The sequence below is a fragment of the Scleropages formosus genome, chromosome 2 (assembly GCF_900964775.1).
Source record: "Scleropages formosus chromosome 2, fSclFor1.1, whole genome shotgun sequence".
NCBI classification, from domain to species: domain Eukaryota; kingdom Metazoa; phylum Chordata; class Actinopteri; order Osteoglossiformes; family Osteoglossidae; genus Scleropages; species Scleropages formosus.
Genome location: NC_041807.1, coordinates 30,157,818 through 30,176,023, shown reverse-complemented (window position 1 = coordinate 30,176,023; position 18,206 = coordinate 30,157,818). Strand labels below are relative to the sequence as shown.

Here is an 18,206-nt window from a genome sequence, read left to right as displayed (position 1 = left end):
TATTTCCATTGTGAGATCTGCCTCGGTTTATACCTTTATCGTTGTTGCCCTTCCGTGCCTTTCCTCATCATGAAAAATTTGAGTTTTTTTATAGTCTGGTGCAGTTTACAGCGAGCTTAGTGCTGGTGACTGTTCTGTAATCATCACATACTTCATCTAATAAATACAAGCTCACAAATGATCCGTTATACACATTTTAATAGGTTAGTGTCATGGTCCACATAAAAAGATAAAGCTATTGGTCATTTTTTGGCCTTGATCAGTCATTAGCAGAATGTTGAACCACAGAATGTAATAAGAGTGCGAAAGCTGCCCTAATCGCACTAGCATGTATAGTTGTGTAATGAGGGCCGTATCAGTGCTGCTAGCATTCTTAGAGAGTGCATGGAAAACTAAACGCAACGGTAGGTGGCATAGTGAGTAGAGTTGTGGCCTTACATCAGAAGGTGCAAGGTTTGAATCCCTGATTCTGGTGTAGTAGCCCTCATCAGGGTGCTTACCTTGCACAAATACAGTAAAAATATCCAGCTGTATAAATAGCTAAATAACTGTAAGTAGCGTAGTGTGCAAACATGACATTGTAGGTCAGCTGAATAAATGAAAGTACTTGTTGCACAGCCAAAAACTGGCTTCCGTGACTAGATGATATGATGTTACGATGTCTGTCCTGCAGAAAAGTTATTATTATTTTACCATGAGTCCTGCCAAAGCTTAGCCAGGGAGCTGTGTTTATGCTTCCCGCTGTGAGCTCATCTCATGTTGCTACAGGTCGGCCATTAAGAGACTGGTGTTGGTTCTAAGGAAAGGGCAAATAACAGAAAGTAACAGGGATTAGGTCTGTGTTCAGCCGTACTAAGGGAAGCTCAAAAAACAAAAAGATTTTCCCCTAGAGTGGCTTGGCACCTGGAGGTTTGGAACGTGTCTCCAAAATGGATGCTTACAAGGCGCTGGATTAAGCATGTTTGAAGTTGAAAAACTGGCACGTTAAAAGCATTCTGGAGAAGAGAAAGAGCAGAGGACGGGGAACCGGGAGGTCCCCCGTGAAGTGCCCTCTTCAGCTGTGTCTGCGTCTCCTTCTCCATTGTTTTGTTTATTGGGTGTCTCCCGTCTGCCTGCGCTACCTCTCTCGTAGGCTCAAAGCGCTCGTTCGCACCGCTCTGCCGGACCCCCTCATCTCCTGTGGCTTACGACGGTTACGTCTTCTTTGCCCCACCCCTCCATACCTTCTGGGAGGTGTCGTCTCTGTCAGTCAACCGCGGCTTTCATGTGCCGTCTCCCCCGTATGCTTATCCTCGGGGAGTTGGTGGGGGGTGAGGGGTGGGAAGTGATGGGGGAGAAGGGGGGGAGGGGCCTTATTTTTATTGGCCACTTTTGTGTTTCCTGTTAAACAGCCCAGTTGGAATTGTTACACCTGTAGGTCCTTAATGTCATGAGCGACAGAGCCGCCTTGCAGCTAATAGGCGGCGCGGGTTCATTAATCAGAGCCAGGCACTGACAGCATGCCTAGCTGGACTGCCGCTCGTCCCATGCTCAGGGGACCCTTTAACTGTTCATACCCTGGTTTTATCACCTGCTGCCCACGCTGTTTAGATCAATCCCCTCTGGGGTTGTAATTACTCCCCAGGAACGTACTGGGTACAAGGATTTTCAAAAAATGTTTTTTTTTTTTTTTTTTTTTTTTTTCTTTCAAACTGTTGGGATCTGAATCTGTTGATGGGATTCTGGAGAATGTCACTGGAGGGTGGGCCCCTCTCCCGCTGGGTGTTTTAGGCTCTGTTTGTTGCTGCCAGGAGTGGGCTGCTCCGAATGCTGCGTCTTACACAAGTCAGGTACGAGCAGAGCCCCGGGACACAGTCAGCCCTGGTTTACAGCTCCGGTGCACGGGCAATCCCGCTGCACTCACAGGGAGAAAGAAGAAAGGTCCACTTGCCTCTCAAAGGATCGTGTGACTGCTGTTACAGTGATTTGTGTGAAAAGGCCCAGCTCATGTCACCTTGGTCGCTGTGAACTAGGAGAAAATGAAATGGAGAAACTAACCAATAGCTGTACAATGCTGCTGTTGCTCTTGTTTTAGGTTGGCTTTCTTATTTAAGTTTATCATTGCACCTCATTATATGAACAAATGCTTAATAAGAGCTTTCTTGTTAAATTACAATTTGTTATTTGTTGTGTTATCTACTACAGCAGTTTAGACTAAATTTTAATTATCTTGAATTTTGACTCAGCAACTCTAAGGTTAGAGCTTTAAATGGTTAGAGTCATGTAAATCTCTGCTCATATAAATGGTTAGAGCTTTTCTCTTGCACTCTTAAGGCCTAGGTTCAAATTCCCACTCCTACTGTTGTACCCTTCATGAAGGTGCTTACTCTAAACTACTACGGTAAAAAGTACCAAGCTATATAAATGAGTAAGTTATTGTAAAAAGCTTTGAGTGAATGCTTTGTTTTAATATTTTGACATTAATGCTGGTGTGTGGAAAATTCACCGTCATTGATCAGACTGCAGGGGGTGCGGTGGCGCAGTGGGTTGGACCACAGTCCTGCTGTCCGGTGGGTCTGGGGTTCGAGTCCCACTTGGGGTGCCTTGCGACGGACTGGCGTCCCGTCCTGGGTGTGTCCCCTCCCCCTCCGGCCTTACGCCCTGTGTTGCCGGGTAGGCTCCGGTTCCCCGTGACCCCGTAAGGGACAAGCGGTTCTGAAAAAAAAAAAAAATGATCAGACTGCATTGATCGGTCTCCATTGCCATCTTCTGGTTGGAGTTTTGGAGACAATAATTTGCAGGGAAGGACACTGGATTGTGAATTGGCTTTGGAAACAACTGTCACTCAGCTCCGGGCAGCCGACGCAGACCTGTGGTCTTGCTTTACTGGCGACGAATCCTGAATGCAGGGCCATCGAAAGACGTTTTGAGTAGTGTTCTCAGACCCATCACTGCGCCGCACATCACGATCGCTTTCTTTTCCCCCACAAGTCCAGGGCTGTCTTCGCGTCCACAGTGTGGTTTGAGCAGCACTTCATTGTGTTTTATCTGTCCCCTCTAAAAAAGCCACACGTATGAGACAACATTCAGCAGCGGATTAGCTCAACCCAGGACCCGCTTTGACTTACACATCTACTGCCAAAAGGGACTCTCTCTCTCACCATCTCTCTGCTACCCCCCTCCCCTCCCCTCCCCTCCCTGCCTCTTCTGTACCCTGTGAAGGCTGTAATTTAGAATTACCCAGAGCACGTTCTACCTTGCCCTTCCCCCCTTTCCCCACACCTCTTGTTAGGGAGAGCTCAATGTGCTTCTTTATGCCCTGTGTGGACCAGTCCTCGTCAGGGAGGTCTGATCTCGGCTTAATGCACTTCACAAATTGAGAAGCAGGACCGCAACCTCAGGCTTTAAAAAGGGCTGACGGAGTTTATTCTCCGAGATGTCTTCTTCCCTTAAGTAGGAGACAGTGCCAGAAATAAGGCCAGACACAATCTGGCCTGTCTGCGCTCAGGATGAGCGTGCATGTTTCCAGTTTGCCACTGAACGAGGTTTGGATCGGGATCCTCTGCGCTTCATTGGTTTGTGGCCCCAGAATACACAATGTTGCAGACCTGATGCTGAACCGCTACTGTACTTCAACAACAAATGTTCTTATATTGAGATATTTGAAATAATCATTATGTCTGTTGTATAAAAGACTTGGCAGGCCAAACACTACAAAAAAAACCAAGAAATATATCTAGGCATCCAGTGCTGTTTGTAATGAGGTATTGATATCCATACTAGTGACGTTTTATTTCTGGTGCAGAAGTCTTTCCTTTACCCTAGGTTTCCCCTGTAGTTTGGGTATGGTAGCCTTGGTGTGGTACCAGTGAACCTTTTCAAACATTAAGGTGAGTGTCCTGAATTAGTGATGATGCATTGCTCAGACTTTGCAATAAGGGAGTTCAGCAGAAGTGAGTCCAAGCAATTCAAGATTATGGCGTCGGAGTTCCTCGCCAGTGTTTCGCAAGGCCTTGATGTGAGTTATTTGCAGGGTAATTCCTTTAACTGCCCAGGCTGAATAACTGAAAGACCGAATTTTTGTTTTATAATCACTTCTGAAAATTCTAACGAGGACTAGTGATCAGCTCATTAAGCAACCTCCCTCTGTGCAGTAGAAAGGTGGTAAAGTGGAGTGACAAAGAACAAGATAGACTTCAGGTATATCCTTCAGGGAAGGGCAGGGGCTTTTTTATTTTTGTTACCTTTATAGCCTTTGTCAATTTTTACTAACAGTTTTACCAATTTTTAACACGTGGGTGATTTTACTTCAAGAAATGTGTTTAGATACCTTGCTCAAGAATAGCATATCAAGACATTTTGACTCAAGCTACAGTGCAAGTCCTCAACATGCCTATTAGCACCCGCCATAACTTTCCTGTCTTCGGTATATAAGTGTCCAGTATGGCCATTTTAAAAATGGATTTTTGAACCTCATCTTCCACTTGAACCTCTGCTCTTCAAAACCCTTGGCCGACTATGAATCTGTTATGAGTCCAGGTTCTCTAAGCTGACCACAGGATGTTACATTATCTGTGGATAACAGTACCGCAGATACATACTTGCTACATGAGCTAACCATATTTCTTCCAGAATTCTTCTGATTATGCCAGGTAATTCCCTTTGTGCTTATGTGTGGGTGCCATATTTTTGCAGGAGATGCTGCTTCTATTGTTGTTATTTTCCCAGGCCACACTTTGGCAGAAATAGCTCTGGAAATCCTCTTTTGACATTGCTTTGTTTGACATGTTTGAGCCTATAAGGAATGTTTGCAAATTTTTTCGATCCTCTGGTGATGTAGCGGAAATTCTGCTTCACGGAAATGTAAAACAAACGACACAAGAAGTAGCCATTTGTTGGTTCACTGCAAGCACTTTCAGCTGGTTGCATCCTGCCTTCAGCTTCGGAGTCTATTTTGCTGCCATAGGGATGCCAACGCTGACATTTCAACCAGTAATCAGAGAGCAGCATCTTAACTGCGAGAATCTGCTTGTCTCGTTCTAATAAGCGTTTATGTAGGAGGTTTAATTTTACACTATAAGTGGATGCTTTGGTGACAGCTTCTCATATGAGGGGGATTAGGCTTTCATGGTGGACATTTTTATATTACTGATTCATTACCTTGGAAGAAGAAAGCTGGCCTTAAGATATTTCAGAGAGAATGCCAAATGGTTTGTCAAGATTACATCTTGCATGTGAAATGTGGCAAATATAATGTTACGGTGTAGGCCTACACCATTTCATCTGGAAAATTGTGGGCCCTAAGAGAATGGTTGGTGGATGATATGACAATGGGATTTATCCACCTGATTTCCCATACACTATATACGGTTGCTGGAAAACAATGGAGCCCACTTGCAGATGGTTCTGCTCATACATTTACTCAATACGCTATACATGATCTCAGGAGCACTTGTGTGACACTGTGTATTTAACCCATTTTCTAGATTTATTTCTGCTGGTATTATTATAACGTATTGGGTGAAGTGCAGGGGTCCCTCATTATTAACTCCCTGCAGGTCTCTGCTTTGTGTGATTGTATCCAGGCATTACAGCTCCCGCAATGACCTGCTAGTATAATACTCTTAAGTTGTATAGATACCATCTCCAGTATCATCCACAGTGAAGAACAAATATGGAGAGGGATCAACACTGTTGGGGGCACAGTGGCACTGCGGGTTTGGCCAGCTCCTGCTCTCTGGAGGGTCTGGGGTTTGAGTCCCACTTGGGGTGCCTTGTGACGGACTTGCATCCCGTCCTGGGTGTGTCCCCTCCCCCTCCAGTCTTACGCCCTGCGTTGCCGGGTTCAGCTCCGGCTCGCTGTGACCCCTGCTTGGGACAAGCGGCTTCAGCCAATGTGTGTGTGAGATAAACACTGTGAGTACTCTGAAGAACAGTTATATATTTATTAAAATGTAACTATTTTAAAAACCTTTCAACGGCCCTTCCATCATAGCTCTGGGCATCACTTTTAATTTCATTAACATTTTTACTTTTTTGCACAGGATAATTTCCCTACAGTCAGTGCCTTTCACACTTTTATAAGTTGATTTAAATGTCATTTTTGCTTTCTTTGCTACAGTTAGTCATTGTTTCAAGACAGAGTGGAGTAGCAGAACTCTGCAGGATATGACCCTTGTAATGTTCACTATGGAATATGAAGCTTTTTGCAGTATTGGTTATTATTTCATTGTACTTAGGGCATCCCCATGTCTCTTCCAGGGGCAAAGGTCAACTGATTCCTGTAACTCTCAGATGCACACTAAGAGCAAAAATGACGCACCCTGCACAAGCACACAATAACTATTAGGCCATTTAATTATGTTGCAAAACTATCATGATCCAATATGGTGTTATGTCCCCAATAAAAGTATGTGAAATAAACATTCAGGACTATGGCATAAACCCGGCCAGCATCAGGTTACTCGTGAGTCGACCTTCCCTTTCAAAGAGTAGTTCTGCAGTTTTGCCATTTGTTTACAAGGGAATTATAGCACTTTAATAGGAAAGTGGTTATAAAGCACTGGGGCGCATATGAAATCAATTTCACTCACGGCAAGATCTTAAAGATGGCTCATAATTAGCCTTCAGTCTGAGTTAGCTTATTGGCTGAAAAGCACTGTTCACAGTGACCTGCAGACCACACTGCACATCTTACCACTCCACAGGGCTGATGTTTGGGAACAGAAGAACAGAAGACACTGGGAAGGTCGCCTGTGCCTTCAGGTGTGTGTCATTTTTGAAGGAAGACTGGTATGTGTCTCTGTTTGCGGACACACCACAGGATTGTTGGCTGATGCACTTCCAGATATGCCAACAATGTGTTGGCTAAGTTCTGTCTTAATGTGCTTCATGTGGATGCATAGCTCAAGGCAGTATTGCAGTACGTGATAGGTATATTCATCCGTCATTCTTCACAGCACGTAAAGTTCACACTGGGGCTGGTGAGGAAAGTTATCTGTCTATACACAAATAGAAAGACGTAACTCGATATTTTATGTAGTATTCTCAATAGTATGATTTTATAAATGCCTAAACTAATATAGGTAGAAGTTGTTTTGTTTACCTGTTTTATTTTTGCTATGTTTTTATTATGTTCTTATTAATGTTTTTCCAATCAAATAATCCCGCCTTGTACTCAGATGGTTTTTGCAATGCATGTAAAATTGTGCAGTTCTGAAGATTTTCTTTCCTTTTCTCCTAGGACTCAATCCAGTAACATATCTTTGCTAGAAAAGTGACTGCAGTTAAGTAAATATATCTTAATTACTGATGAAGCAGGCTGTAGCCCTCGGGTCCAAAACTTCATCAGGGCTTTGGTGGTTTTTGTTCATGTGAAGAAGGGCGTCTGGATTACAGATACCTGTGAAACATTGTCCAGAACCTCAATGAAGACATGCAGCCAATAAAAGGACCAGAGCAGGAGCTTTACACACACAACAAAATGGCATGTGCTCTGCAGCTTGAAAACAATTGCTCCACTAAATTTCTGTGGAAAAAGAATTAGCTAGAGAACAAGCCTAGAACATGTGGTTTGTTTATTTGTTTAAAATTGCATGTTAACAAAATGTTTCTATGCGTACATCCCATAAAACAGAACACACAGCTGCATGGTGTAATGGCGCTTTGCCTCTTTGGGTTTTATGATTTGTTTTTTTTGGCTTAATGCTGTTTTTCTTTTTTTTTACTCTATACCTTGTCGTTCAGTTAATATTCATTGTTAATTGTGTTTAGGTTAATTTTTATAGAGTTCAGTGTTTTTAGTTTATTTTTCATTTGAGAGCCTACAGCCAGAGGAGCAGTATGACAGGCCAGGCCTGTTAACAGTCAGAGGCGTTCGCCACTCGCTGCATGTTTTATGTTAGCTGCACTCACCTGCCTTGCCTGTCGGTTAAATAATATGCTCTGTTTTAACACCGAATTTACTCGCAGTGCCCATCAAGGCTTCCCTGGCATAGCCGCTACATGATCATTGTTTGTGTTGGAGTAATGTGTGACGGTCAGACAAGACTGCTCAGGAACAGTTGTCTACAGCAAAAAAAAAACAATGCTGTCTCACGGGCTAACTGCGTTTCGGTGATTCTTTACGTTTCTTTTGCACATTCCGTTGTCGACCCATGCAAATCTCACTCTTAAAAACTGCATTAAATTATGAGAAAGCGAAAGAAGAAAAATGTGTGAGATCATGCCAGTATTAAAAATGCTAACTGTAAGAATTTAACTAACTCAGACTTGGACAACATAGCCTTAAGTAGAAACAGGCTTCTGGAGTATTTTTGTAACACAAACAAAGAAAAATGTTTAAGAGCAGGCAAAACAAGAAACAGACCTTAAAGCCCAATAAAAATAAAGTTGCAATGAATTTCAGTATGCAACTATAATATAAAATATGTCTATAAACTGAAGAGAGAAAAGTATCACTTGCATGCTTGCTTGCAAGTGAGTGATGATGTTGACAAAAAGCTTGGAAGGGAATCTGCCTACCTGCCCAGAAGTGAACTCTTTATGGGTTAATCAAAGTCTCGTCCAACAGAAAAGTTGCTTGGGATTGCCACAGGAAAACACATTCTTGAGATAAACGCATAGGGGTTAGATGGAGGCAAATCGTCAAATAAAATGAGGCAAGTTCAACTTTCCAACATTTGTTCATAGTATAGGGGAAAATACCCCCAGATATATCCATTAAGTTTTCAGCGGTGTCTTTTGATGGTAAATGCAGGCATGCACCATAACTGGATGTCAGTTGAGCCATGAAAGAGAAATCAGTGGGGGTTTTTGTAGCTGGGTTAGAGGGCAAAGGCAGCTTGTTTGATCATTGTTGAGGAGTCGGATATGGTACATATATCATGTAAATTTGCTTTTGTCCAGTGTGACCCAGCTGCCCAGCTGGAATCCTCCATGTTTGCAGTTTTTCCCAGCTTGATTGGTGGTGGTTATGTGAGTGACAAAGTGGCAGCGAGTCCATTAGCCCTACTGCGGAGACCATGGCTGACTTGGATCTGCTCGAGCCACTCTGGGCCCACGGAAACTGCAGATGGACAGCTATGGACTGTAAGGCCAAATGAAATGTAAACACGGCAGGAAGAGGTCTCCGACTGACTTCTGTTTTCCTCCTTGAGAGGGAATTCTCTGTGGTTATGGAGATGGGGCCGGCTCGAGAAAGAGCGAGACTGGGTTGCAGCAACGTGTCTCCAGCGTCATACCTGTCGATTGTACGCAGTCAGGTACCGGCAGTACATGGTCCTACATGAAGCAAGCTCCTGCTCAGTCTCATGTCTGTCACAGGGGCTGAGGCTCATGTATCCGGCTGCCATTTGGACTCTTTCTGCCCAACGGTGCAGCCCCAAGGTGTAATCTACAGAATATTTTTGTGACGTAGGCCACAACATCAATCATACTTTTTTCCCTTCCTCGAAAACATCTTGGAGGCTTTTCAAAGGCAGGCCGAGAGAGGAGCGAAAACTACTAGTAATAATTCAGTCTGAGCTCCTTTGCCTTTGCAAAAGTATGAGATAGATTAGTGGTAATGTTATACACTGGCAGGACACGAAGTCCCCCTCAAAACTCTTTGGGGCGAAAGTTTAAAGAGCGAAAAGCAAAAGAAAGGCACACTGATGGCATGAGACACACAAAGAATTCATTCATTTGCTCCCCAGACACAATACCGCAACTTATCAGCTCGGATTGGCAAATGGAATTACACTCCCTTCCCTTGTGTCATTAAAGGATTGAACATAATTCCATTTACCAATCAGCTCTATAGCAAGTCTTAGATGAGTGGCACGCTGCCCGAGGCATGACGTGCGACTGAGAAAGGGAGCGTCACACGCCGCCGGGAGGGGAGGGAGGGGAAGGCTAGGAGGGCTAGGGGGAGACCTTTTGTGTGCGGGGACAGCCCTGTGGGAGCGCAAATCCGCCCAGCGGGCAAGACGAGGCAGCGTGCAGAGTCCGCAAGCGGAGCTCCGTCTCATTAGCTCAGAGGGAAAAGACCCAGAAGCCCACAGGAGCACAGCACATGCATAAAGATGGCCTGATTGTTATCGAGCCGACTGAGACCTGTGGCACTTAGGGGTATTGGGTTGCAGCACCGTGACGAGGGGTGCAGTCAAGCCCCGGCAACCCACAGAGCCAGACGCCCCCCCCCCCCCCCCAGCCCCTTCTACGCACCTAGCGAATCCCCACACCCGCTTGCCAGTGTGCAGCCGTGCTCATGCGACTAACTCGCAAGGGCACGTGGAGTGGCGTATAGGGCCAGTAAAGGAACGCTGCATGTTTGCTAGCGTTTAAATATTCAAACGTAAGATAAAAAATTGGCCTGGCCTGTTCAACACAAAGAAACGTGCGCATAGTTAAACCTGTAATTAGAAAAAAGCTAATTAGCAGACAGCCCTCGCTTTGTCCAGCGACTCTGAAACTGCGGTCTATCTGTAGTCTCTAACTGGCAAAAATTAGTTTAGTTACAGCGTCCTAAATCAGGGGTAAATAGCCGTCCCATTGTTTCAGGGTACTTTGGCAGTTGGGAATATATGACAGAACTATTTGCCTTCAAGTAATTTCTTTTCCCCTCCAGACCCTAAATGGAACCAGGTGGGAAGTGAATTTTCCTGTTTCTATTTATGTGTGTACGTGCATTGCAATGCACGCTTGCTGTACCATTATTAATGTAAAAAAAAAAAAAAAAAAGTCCTGCAAACAAGAAATTTGTATTAAAAGCAGCTGAAAGATATTTTACAGAAATTCCACTTTAACGTAAATACAAAAAATGTTAATAGTTCTTAGAGGTTGGAACCATGTTTTTCAAACCAGGTAACCTCTCTTTGAACATGCCTGTGCATCTTTTGTTCCATATAAGATTTCATAAATAGGAAGCGGTGAAATATTTCCTGTGTGGCTTTCGGGGGCCAGCCCTCTTTGTTTGGGATAAAAGCCCCCATCTTAGGTGAAAAAAAGCAGGTGTCGGCGCTGGAGAAGTCACAAAGCGTCTTTCACACGTTGCCTTGTCAAAGCCGCGCTCATCGCATTGTGAATCTGAGAAATTTTATTTGTTTGTTTTTTTTTTTTTCCTTAACCAAGAAATGCTTTCTTCTTCTTTTTCTTTTACTCCTTCATGTGCAAGGCCCAGGTGAGGGATATTGTAACATGTTGGCAGGCTCTGCCTGCAGTCGCGCAGAGTGCTCAGTTTAGGGCAGAAACTGACAGAGCTGATCCCAGAATCATCCCTCAGATTAACTGCAATTTAACACTCCTGACAGACAAGACAACAGCGGGAGACAATTACGAAGGAGTATCAAAGGCAGGGCATAATCCGCGTGTACGCGCGCGTGAATGTGCCACCCTGGCCCGGCCACGGTGTTGAGAGAGGACCCTTGCGCAGACAGCAGCCCGCTGAGTGAGGGGGATATAGGTTCTACTTGGAGGATGTCAGTTTCACTTTTCTTAAGGAGTGAATTCCAACTGAGAGATCCCCTTTTGCCCACCTCACTGCCACCCAACCCCCAATATGCACGGGCATGTCCGTCCTCCTGGCCCCCTGCCAGGACAGGCCTTACAATAAACCGCCCTAATAAATGGATTGCTTTCTTTTGCACTGACATATATGGCGTTGGATAAAATCTTTTGCTTGCCACTTCCTCAGCACATTACACGGAAACCCGCAGTTGCTGGTTTCTGTTGGCTGAACCATCCTGCCGAAGCCGCCTAATTCTCCTTTCTTGAATGCTACGATTTATGTTCTTCCATAAATGTAAATTATGTTTTTTTTTTGGTCCTCCCATTCATTAGCTCTCTGTCAAGCATCAGGAACATTTGAGACACTATCAGTTGCTTGTTCCAGCGGTGACTGAAGTCATTATTTGCGACTATTTCTGTTGACTGCGGAGACAGTTGTTGCCCTTGAAAGCCATTGCTCCCTTTTTGGCCTTTGTTGGTGCCGTTTTGCTTTGTGTCTCTGCAGCATTGCGTTCCAAAAGTGCTAGTAATTACAGGGCTCCTTGCAGCTGAGGTCATGTGACTGAAAATCTACTAACCACCACTGATCTGCAGGAAACTGGACTGTTATCAAAATGTGCATGAGGGAAATCATTTTTGTTTTCGTAATGGGAGCATTGAACAAAAATGGAACTCGTTGCCAACCGGTTAATATTTTCAAAGACGTACGCATTTTGGCCTGAGATTTCATTGAGGTGCTCAACACAGAAGTGTTTACTTAAATTAGCTTGCATATTCATGTTAAAAAAAGCTGACAGATCTATTAACGTGTAGTTTTTAAAGATGGACTTAACTCATGCAAAGAAAGACTATTATTTGAAGTCCTTTTTTTCAGACTGATAGAACAGTAGGGCTATTCACAATAAGGCCTTTTATACAAACGTTGGTAAAGTTTAATAGTGATGAATTTACACTTTTTTGACAGTCTTCGGATCGTGCATCTCGCTTGATACCAGGCTTTGTTCTTTCAATGACAAGGCTAACGGTAATAACTCAAGGCAATGATGCCACTTCAAAGTGCAGTTGCCATTTTTACTGGCACTGGAGAGTGTACTTTACCGGCAGGATCCTGAAGCGTGTTCCAGGTCGGAGCGTTGTGTTTAATGAACTGGAGGGCATGGCTTCAAAGGAGCCTGCTGCTGAACCCGTGTTGGGTCAGTGTCTTTGAACTGCACTCGAGAGGTTTATCCAAAGTTGGCTTCACCGTTCAGCTTGCCTTGGCAACGAGCAAGGTGAGTGCACCCTTATGCTGTCGTGATACAGAAAGCATGACGGGGGAAGAGTAGAAATGATCTGTTCATGCAAACCTTGGCATTCCTTAAAGTCATCTATAGTTTGATCTTGTTAAATTGCACTGTTAGGCATTTTGTCATTTTTAAAATCCATTACAAACTTTTCTGTGGAACTTTACCATGACTAAAGGACACTGGATTTTCTTAAAGCTGCTTTCTTAAATGAATGAACACATTGAAATATATTTATTTTCACCAACCGCTTGTCCTGATCAGGGTCACGGCAGTCTAGAGCTACTCTGGATCAGATGCCAGTCTATTGCAGGGTAGCCACACGTGAAGACATTCATTCACCCATTCAAAAGCTACAGGCAATTTAGCATTACCAGTTCACCTGAACCACATGGATTGTCAGAGGAAACCGGTGTACCTATAGGAAATCCACACATACTGAGTGGGAGTAGAACCGATACCCAAACAGCCCAGGCACTGAGAGGTTACCTGCTGCACCACTGTGCTGCCCTATTTTGATGCATCTTCAATATATGATGAAAATGAAACCAGACAATCAGATTCACCTCAACTTATGGTGTATCAGCTATTTATTTTTGCAGAAGTGCAGATATTAAAAAATGCTGCATTAAACTGATGCAAAATTGACACTGTACGTGTTAGTTTAAGTACTTATTAATTAATATGACCATTGCATGTTGAAAACACTAATGCAGGTTACCTCCAGGAATTAATCAACATAAACACTTGCTAATTTACTGAATACAGTAAATCATGTATTTTGAAAATGGATGCAGGCTGGATCCATTTGGTTGACAGAAATTAAAGGTGACTTGCATTTAGACAAATGATAGAACTGCAGAGCTGACAATGAAATTGCGGGAACTTAATTACTCTTGGGATAGCGAGAACCCAGAGCTCAATTTTAAAATATTACTGCTGTTTATAAAAGTCACATTGCATTGAGCACCATGCCCTACCTGTTTTGACAGTGAAATATGGTCCTCTCTTTTAGTAATTGGCTCTCTGCTGAGTAGTTGCCTTTGGCGTTTATTTCCCTGGTACTTGAAATGCAGATGTGATGGGCAGAGGGACGCTGCATACCTCCTGAGTGCCACCTGAAAGTAATCCATCGAAATTAGTCACTTAAAGGTTGATCACGTGTGGTGTGTCTTAACTGAGACACATGTGGGTGCGCTCTCTCAATGCCCAGCTAGCTCCTCCAGAAGGCTAGGAAACCAGAATCAGAATCGCTTTCAGCAAAGATTTAGTGTTTAAAAAATATTTCAATTTTCTTCTTATTTTTTAATCGCGTTGGCTTTGAGCCTAACACAGAATCTCTTCAGGTCATAGGGAACCGCATAGTTGGATGAGCACTGATTTGGTCGCCGTTTATCGTAATTTGTTCTTGTAACGAATAGTAAACAAATACACCCCCTTCCCAGCCACTTACCCTCCTGCCCTAAAGTGACTTTTTTGCATTCGGTTCAGGGTTCTGAAAGTCCTGAAACTAATTTGCCATCCTTTTCACTGCCTTTTGTTTCAGGGACTTCCTTTGGCAAAGTAATGTGGCACTGATTAAGTACATCCTATAAGACCCTTGAGGACTGCATGCAAAGGAAATAAGATTGAGACACAAATTAACTCCCATCCTCAAGTCAGATATCTGATATTAATGCCTAAGATGTAAAAAAAGGGAAGAATTCATATTTGCTTTTTTCTGTTCTTATTCTGGTTCCTATACCTGTCTCATTGAGTTTAGTCAGAAGTTTTATAGCAGGTTACAAATATCAAACATCTGTAATGTCCCATAACTGGTTGTGGATCTATCTGTGACACTCAGTGTTGCATCACGATCCATACACCCCTTTCTGTTTTCACTACTCAAGGACTAACCCTTATAACTGACTGTATTTTAAAATAGATGCTGTGTTACCTAGAGGCACCGGCACCTCAGCTCCAATGTTAAAGGTGTGTAAAAGTTTTAACAGTAAAGTAGGCCTTTCTTTTGTTTCCCAATTTTAAATAGATTTTCTTAGCTTTTTCTTAGTGAGAAGGTTATTCATATCCTTCCGGATATGTGTCCTTTGTAGGCTGCTTTTCAGCAGGGAAACTGGCCTGGTGCCACAGGCCTATTGCAAATATTTGAAAATGATTCTGGGCCGATTGAAGGCTGCTTTTTTTTTTTTATGCCAGGTTGTTTCGTCAGCCTATGGCCTCTGTGTGCTTTTTGTGACCCTTCATTCAAAAATTATGGAAAGTGTTTATTTTATGTCTATTCATTACGTACTTTCTTTTTTTTACATGGCACACTTCAGGTCTGGAGTGGTACCATACTACCCGCTGTAAATGGAGAAAATTAGGGGTGACCTTTTGGGGGCAGGGAGTCACAAGAGGTGATTTTCACTTTAAGAAATCAATTTGAGGACTCATTGTTGCATTCTGAGTCCTCTCATTTTCTAGGGTCACCTATTTGTATAATTGACACGGCTCCCTGTGCACCATTGACATTCTTACAGCCTAAATTGCTTAATTGGTGTTAATTACATAATGACACCACTGAAATGTGAAAGGCCAAAGGTTACTATGACATTTGGAAGTCATGGCAAGCACTTGATTCTGCTGCAGGAGAATTTACCCCAGTGTTTCTTCAAGTAGAGTGCATTCCTGCACCTCTCTTTCCTTGACCTTGGCCGTCCCATGATTATAGTGAGCGAACCAGCGACAGACTGCAGCTCTGTTGGTGTGAGGCATAGGGAAGCCATTGTGGCCATGCTGATTGCTTCTATACAGAAGGATCCCATTTCATTCACTTTGCATCTGCTGACTGTTCTTGTGCCTCCAAAAGAACAAAATAGCTTGGAAGAGACCATTTAGGCAATCATCATTAGAATTTATTACTGCAGAGATGTATTATACAAAAAAAAAAATCTAATTGGTTCATTATTGGGAGCATGGCCTTTTTATGTTCTAAAGTAAATGTGCATTTGCGAAACCTCCGGTGACCAGTTACAGCTTTTAGCTCAACCCATGAAAAATTGTAACCACTTTAATGTCGTAAGATAAGAATTATAAGTCTTGTTAAAGCAGCCATGTACAAAAATGTAGTAAACATGATCACAAGGGTAGCATAGTGACACAGTGGGTAATGCCGGGGCCTCACGGTGCCTGGACTGTGTGATCAAGCATAGGTTTGATCCTCGTTCGGTGGAGTTTGAACGGTCTCCCCATGGTTTCCTCGCACACATCCGAAAATTTGTTTCAGGGAAACTGGCCACTATAAATTTCCTGTAGTGTGTGTGTATATTTTTTTGATTGCCCTATGATGGACTGGTCATCTGATCTCTTGGCTTCCACTGCAGTGGTCCAGTTGTTCCTGGTTCTGCCGGTCTGTGCCTTTCATCACATAACCCTGATTATGCTCGGTTGTGAGATGTTGTTTTCCTGTGCAGATAATTTATTTATCTCTTGGATTAGGAGGGCAAGACTCCCAAATTCTTTCTGTTTTTCAGAAACATCTCCACTGGCATTGGATCCAGCAGTTTAGTGACTGCAATCCATTGCAGTTCTCCAGTCCCTGTGCTGGTTTCACAATGAAAACAGATCCCATCCCTCTCCTCACTTCAGTAACACCCCAGGATGGCACTTGGACAGGTGGAGAACAGAGGGTAGAAGGTCTTTCTTGGTCTCTGTGGAAAATGTGCCCTTTATGGATAAAAAAAAAAGTTAAAAATGTATGCTATTACCCTTCATTAAATGTAAGGCCTAGGCTTCTGAAAAAGCTTCTGTCCTGGTATGTAATTATTTTTCCCTTACTTTCTCCTGCTACCTCAGTCTTTGGATCTCAGTCCACAGATTCTCAATGTTGTGGCAGAGTTCTTCAGGGTCTCCTTAACCCTGAACAATACAAGTCTGACCCCTCACATTTCCCTTCCGGAGATGATCACGTTGCTGTTGGAGCAATGCAGTCATGGTGTGACATTAAAACTCTGCATTGATCACTTGATCAGACACTGCTTTGAGTGGGATCCATGCTTTCTGAAGGCCCAACATCTTTACGCAGTGTCAAGGGAGGGAAGGAGAGGCAGAGCAAGATGGGGAGGAGGAGGAGGAACCCAAGTGAGAGAGCTGGTTGAGGAGATAAACAGATTAGCAGGTTCTGAAGAGTGCGGAGTTCACGCTGCCAGGTGTATGAGCATACCTGTCACATTAAAGGGGATTGTTTAACTAGTGACTGATCTCCTTATTTCCATCTCCATCTCCATCAGTCTCCAAGCAGCTTGCATGCCATTGTGATTGTGACTGTTCTCTCAGAGCCATTGCTTGTAAAGGATGGAAAGAAAGTAACGAGCTGCTCCAGTAATGCCATAGTGAAACTCCATTCATTTTACAGTAGCAAGGTAGACATTTGCAGATAAGTTCTGTTCTTTATCTCCTGAAGACACCACAGCCTGGTATTCAATTTGAGGTCACAGTAATTCAAGACAAGATTTGAATAGCTTGAGCGATCAAAGTTTTTTGCATTTTGTTTATATATTATTATTGTCATTATTGGTTCTATGGGGTTTCGGCCTCTCATTTGATATAATGAGAGTGGTATTTAAAGTGATATAACACAGACCATTCCGTACTGTTACATCAAGGAAAATGCGTCCATTGCTAAAGTAAGGCGTTAATTTCTGGTGCAAAATAGTAGCACCAACTCACTGTTTGGACAGCAACTGAATATCTTCCACTGACACGACATATATTCCACTGACATGACTGCGCCAGCGTTCCATTTGAACGGAGAGCCATTTGTGATGACCTAAGGAGAAATGCGTTTCGTCGAACGTGAGCACGCAGTTTGCACTAGGCTATTAAAGTGGCCCGTTACAGACAGTTTAATTCAAGTCGCATGGGAGCCGGCGTGCTGCTGCAGCTTCTTGTGAAACACAAAACTATGGGAACAGCTGAATAAATTCAAACACAGTTTGTTCATTCCACGCTCCGTGTCACAATCTGATAATACGGCAGAGAAACCCACACTGGCCCCCATCCCCTATGTTTTCATTATACTGCCAGGAATCTATACACAAAAGCGGGCAGTATTTAGATGAGTCGTGGAGGGCTGCACAGGCCTGGCACTCAGGATCCCTGAGCCAAAGCAGACTTGCCGCTCTCGCTCTCGGATAGTGGCACCGAAGCGGTTGCGGGTGCTGTTCGTCAGCCTCTTGCCTTCCCACACTAGGGTTGGAAACAGACCACCGTGCCACAAGGTTCTGATGACTGGGCCGGGAAACTGGACCCAGAGCGGCGTGGCACGGCTGATGGTGGCCACTTGACCTTTTCTCCTTAAAAAGCGAACCAAAGAAAAAATCTGGAAGTGTGTGCAATAAAAAAGTGATATTGTTTATGTAAGGTCTTCCCTCAGGAGTCTTCAAGTTCTGCTGTGTTGCTTCTTGGTGTCTGTGTGTG

The 18,206-nt window shown here is 43.6% G+C and overlaps 1 protein-coding gene across 19 annotated transcripts in view; it reads left to right on the top strand.

Annotated features, from left to right (window-relative positions):
* Positions 1 to 18,206, top strand: part of LOC108925612 (ERC protein 2) — a 238,838-nt gene that overhangs the window by 200,199 nt on the left and 20,433 nt on the right. Inside the window, exon 23 of one of the 19 annotated variants that reach the window (XM_018737674.2) lies at positions 16,262 to 16,330. The exons of the other annotated variants lie outside the window; for them this stretch is intronic. The gene's annotated coding sequence lies outside the window, so the exon portion shown is untranslated. Of the gene's footprint in view, positions 1 to 16,261; positions 16,331 to 18,206 lie in introns of those variants that run through there. 19 annotated transcript variants of the gene reach the window in all.